The sequence below is a fragment of the Penaeus monodon genome, chromosome 37 (genome assembly GCF_015228065.2).
Source record: "Penaeus monodon isolate SGIC_2016 chromosome 37, NSTDA_Pmon_1, whole genome shotgun sequence".
Taxonomy (NCBI): Eukaryota; Metazoa; Arthropoda; class Malacostraca; order Decapoda; family Penaeidae; genus Penaeus; species Penaeus monodon.
This window is the reverse complement of record NC_051422.1, coordinates 22,448,734-22,453,733: the sequence shown is the minus strand read 5'-3', so window position 1 is coordinate 22,453,733 and position 5,000 is coordinate 22,448,734.

Below are 5,000 nucleotides of genomic sequence, written 5' to 3'. Positions count from 1 at the left end.
ACTTTTTTTCTTTTATCTTCATTTTTCTTTTCTCTTTGCTTAAATTTTTTTCTCCTTCTTCTTCTTCCATCTTCTTTTCTTTTCCCCCCTTCTTCTTTTTCTTTCTATCTATATATCATCTATCTATTATCTTCTTCATCACTATCTATCAAAACATCTACTATCATCTATCTAACATCTATCTATTATTATTATCTTTTTACCTACCTCCCTCCCTACCTAACCTTTTATCTATTATTATTATCTATATCTATCTATCTCCCTACCTATCACTCCCTTTTATCTTTTTGTTATCTATCAACCTGCCTACCTTCTATCATTTTCCCCCGCGTTTTTTTGCAAAATTTTAAATTTTTCTTTAGAGATCCAGGGACCGCTGAGATGAAAGGGACAGGTGAGAGGAAAAGGAGGGAGGGGGGGGGGGTAAGGGAAAGGAGGGGAAGGAGCAGTGGGGGGGGAAGAGGGAGGGGGGGGGAGGCAGTTACACTGGTTGACTTTCTTGCTCTTTCTCTCTCTCTCTTTCTTTCTTCTCTTTTTTTATTTCTTTTTCCTCTTCTCTTTCTGTGACTTTCTGTCTCGCTCCTTCCGTCCCTTTCTCTCTCTCCTCCTCTCTCTCTCTCCCCTCTTCCCTTCTCTCTCCTCTCTCCCTCTCTCCTTCTCTCTCCTCTCTCTCTCTCCCCTCTCTTTTTTCCCATTTATCTTTTTATCTGCATTATTTACATTACCATTTTTCTCTCGCATTTACACCTACCTACCTCCCCCCACCATTATTACTGTCACTTCACCCTGTTCCCTTTTAAAATTAGATTTTTAGTAAACACAGGTATCAACTAACACATCACATCTATTACTACACATCACAACTTTTACAAAACACATTTTCACTACTATTTTCTATCTTTATCTATCATCATCTTTATTTATCGTTTTATCTACTATTACTGTCTATCTTCTATCTATCTATCTATTTTTATCTATTATTATTTTATGTCTATCTATTATCTACCCCCTTCTACTAATATCTCCCCCCATTTGTCTGCTACCTACCTCTCTATTATAAGGAAAAAGAGGAGAGAAGAAGGAAAAGGGGGAAAGGGGAAGGGGTTTGTGATTAGGGGGGAAGGGGAAAGGGGGGGAAAGGGGGAAAGAAGAGGGGAAAAGAGCAGGGAAGAGGGGAAAGGGGAGAGAAAGGGGGGTAGGGGGGAAGAGAAAGAGGAATAAAAAGGGGAATTCAAAGGGGAAGGGGGAAAAATGAGGGGAGGGGAAAGAGAAGGGGGAAAAGGAGGGGGAAGGGGGAAGGGAGGAGGAAAGAGGAGGGGGAAATGAAGGGGGGGGAAGGGAAGGACAGGTGAAAAAAGAGGGGGGAAAGAAAGGGAGAGAGAAAGGGCGAGGGAGGGGGATCGGAGAGGGGAGGGGATGGGTATCAGGGAGGGGAGGGGAGGGGAAAGAGGGGAGGGGGGGAAAAGGAAAGGGGAGGATGAAGATGCGAGAAAAAGAGAGAAGCAGGTGAGAGTAGGGACGAGGGAGGGGGACACGGGAGGGGAGGGAAAAGGCGATCGGGGAGGGGGAGGGGAAGGGAGAGGAGAGAAGGGGAAGGCAGGAAGCGAAGCAGGAAGTTTCCCTAGTGACGTCATCGCCGCCCTCACGCCCACCAGGTCGACGCCGACGCTCGTGCTTAGCGCTCTCTCTCCCCTCTTCCTTCTTCTCCCCTCTTCCTTCTTCTCCCCTCTTCCGTCTTCTCCCCTCTTTTCCCCTTCCCCTCTCCCCATTTCCTCGCCCTTCCCCCTCTTTCCACCTTTCCTCTCCTGTTCTGTTATCTTCTTTTAAGGAAGAAAGAGGCGGAGGAGGGAGAAGAGGAAAAGGGAAAAGGAGATGAGGACAGGAAAGGAAGGGAAGGTGAAGAAGGGGGGAAAAGGGAAGGGGAGAAAGGTAAGGAAGAGGAGGAGGAGGATAAGGAAGAGAGAAAGGTAAGAAAGGGGAGGAGGAGGAGAAGGAGGAGGAGGGATAAAAAAGGAAGAAGAGGAATAGGAGGAAGAGGAACAGTGTTTGTAGGAGGTGGGGGCGGAGGAGGAGGAAAAAGAGAAAGATGATAAGAAGGAAATAGAGAAGAGCAGGAGGAGGAGGAGAAGGTAGAGGATAAGGAGAGTGGAAAAGGAGGAAGAGGAGGAGGAGGAGGAGAGGAGTAAGACTGGAGAGGAGGAGGAGGAGGAGGAGGAGGAGGAGGAGGAGGAGGAGGAGGAGGAGGAGGAGGAGGAGGAGGAGGAGGAGGAGGAGGAGGAGGAGAGGAGAGGAAGAGAGAAAGAGGGACGGGGAGGCGGCCGCTAAGATCGCCGTCGGCCTTATCTCCGCGTCTCACTTTATTACCGGCGGAGAGATTTTATCGAAGTGGGTTTCCGGCTCGGGATCGGTGTTTTCGGGATTGGTGTGGTCAGGGTGGCAGGCGGTGGAGGCGGTGGAGGCGGTGGAGGCGGTGGAGGCGGTGGCAGGCAGTGGCAGGGCTGGCTTGAACGATCTCATTGGCGAAACGGAGTAGCCACCGCGTTAGGTATGATGGATATTTGTCGTGGAAAAAAAGAAAAGAAAAATCGGTTCGGCAATCAAGACAATTCTAGTCATAGAGAAATTTCGAAACGAAACACTCGTGAAGACATTTTGAGAGAACAGATCGAAAGATACAAAAAAAAGAAAAAAAAAGAAAGAAAGAAAGAAAAAAAAACATGCAATATCATTTATAAAAAGCCGCAGTGGCCCAAAACCTGATCAAATGGAACCCACGATCCTCACGTTTGGGCCGCAGTTAACACTCGGTCACACGTGGCCAGGAGCGTCGCGTCTTGCCTTCTCATTGCCTTCGGTGACCTTAGTTGCTCGGCCAGAAATCACTGGCATTTGCAATAATTTCATTTGCGAAATTAGGGGGGCCATTTTGACATGGTCAGTCAGCGGAAAAGTTCAAGAAATGTCATTAATTGATAATGGGAAAAAAAGCGCAGTACTCTAATATTATTTTGATTGAAAGGCAGAAAGCGAACACTAAACGCAGAACTTTTTTTTTTTTTTGGGGGGGGGGGCGAGCAATAAGTCGCACAGTTGCATGACTTTGTCTCTTCGTCTGAAAGGCAGAGACGAAGTGACATGCAGACAGAGGGGAGGGGGGGGAGGGGAGGAAGAGGGAGGGGCAAGCAATGACGTCAGAATTGGGTACTAAAGGAGAACGTGCTCTCAGAAGAGGGGGGGGGTTGATGGAGGGTGAAAGGAAGGGGGAAGGGGGGGGAAGGAGGGGGATGAGGTGATGGAGAGAGTAGGGGGGAAGGGAGATGGGGGAAAGGTAGAGGAGGAAGGAGAGGGTTGGAGACGGGGGAGGGGTGGAGGGAGGAGGAGGCAGGGGACGAGGGTGGGGGCTGCAGGGAGGGGGTGGAGGCGCCTTCAGGCACTGCAGACATGCGGCAGACGGGGCGCAGGGCGGGCGGGCCGTCGAAGAGAGCGCGGGGTTATTACCGAAGGGCTGCGGCGGCGTGTGCGGCCCCTGGGAGAAAGGGGCAAGGGGGAGACGGAGATAAATGCGGTGTGGATGGAAACGGGGAGGAGGAAGGGGCAGGGGAAGAAAGTGAATATGGATAAAGGCGAATGGATGTTACCGACCCCAAGAAATGTGGAAAGGTAAGCGGAAGAGCCTCTTGGTGGAGTTTCCGAAAGATGTTTGCGTATTTATAGGTTGCCAGAGTGCACTTTTGTTAACTTTCCTTTATCCCCCTTATCTATCTAGCTTGTTCTACATATTCTTTCTTCTTTTTTATTATCATCTGTTGGAGTCTGCGAAATTGCAATAGAAATCGCAGTATCTATTTCTACTCTCCATCTTCCTCCTCCTCTTCCTCTTCCTCATCATCCTTTCCTCTCTCTCATTCTCTCTTTCTCTTTCTCACTCTCTCTCTCTCTCTCTCTCTCTCTCTCCCTCTCTCTCTCTCTTCTCTCTCTCTCTCTCCCCTTCCCCTTCTCTTTTTTCTCCCCTCTCTCTCTCTCTCTCTCTCTCTCTCTCTCTCTCTCTCTCTCTCTCTCTCTCTCTCTCTCTTCTTTTTTGCTTGGAACGATTTTGAGAAATGACCTTCTGATTTTTTTTTGCATATGTGGTCAGACCTCTACTCGGACCCGACATTTTCTTGGTACTCCGTTGCCTGCATCTTTTTTATGACACGATAGATAAGATAGACAAATAGACGGGTAGATGGATGGATGGAACGCTGGATAGTTGCGAAGACGCATAGTGAACTGATAGATAGTTGAATCAAAGGATGAACAGTTGAGTCGATAGACAGACGTGCAATTGCAAGAAGGTAGTTACGCAATCAGCTGCGCACACAGACACCACAACGCAATGGAGAGAATTAGAAAGCGCATAGCAACTGTGTATAGAGGGAGATATAGATATAAGTAGTAGCTATAGATACAGATTTATTTCCTGGACGTATATAGAATATGGAAGTGAATATGGGATAAACAAAGATCGGTAAACGTAGATATAAAAATAAAGATAGATATAGATATGACTAAGAATATCGATATAGATATTAATAATATAGACACAAATATAACCACAGATATAGAAATAAATACAAATACACATATGAACATTAATGTCATTATCTAAAAGAATAAAAAAAAAACGCAACACCACCTACTCAGAGTGAAACCGAATTCTTGAAGACGCCACTGAGAATAGTGATCTCAGCGCGATGGTGCAAAGGTTCACGGAGGGGGGGTGCCGAGGCAAAAGGGAGGGGGAAAAACCAATAATATGGTTTCTTGTGAGGGTAGGGAGTAGGTAGGTAGGTAGGATAGATAGATAGAAAAGATAATAGATAGGGTAGATAGATAGGGTAGATAGATAGGTAGTTTGGTAGGTAGGGTAGGAGAAGATAGGGTAGATAGAAGATAGTAGAAAAAGGGGGAGAGGGGGAGAGGGAGAGAGGGGGGAGAGGGAGGGGGGGAGAGAGAGAGGG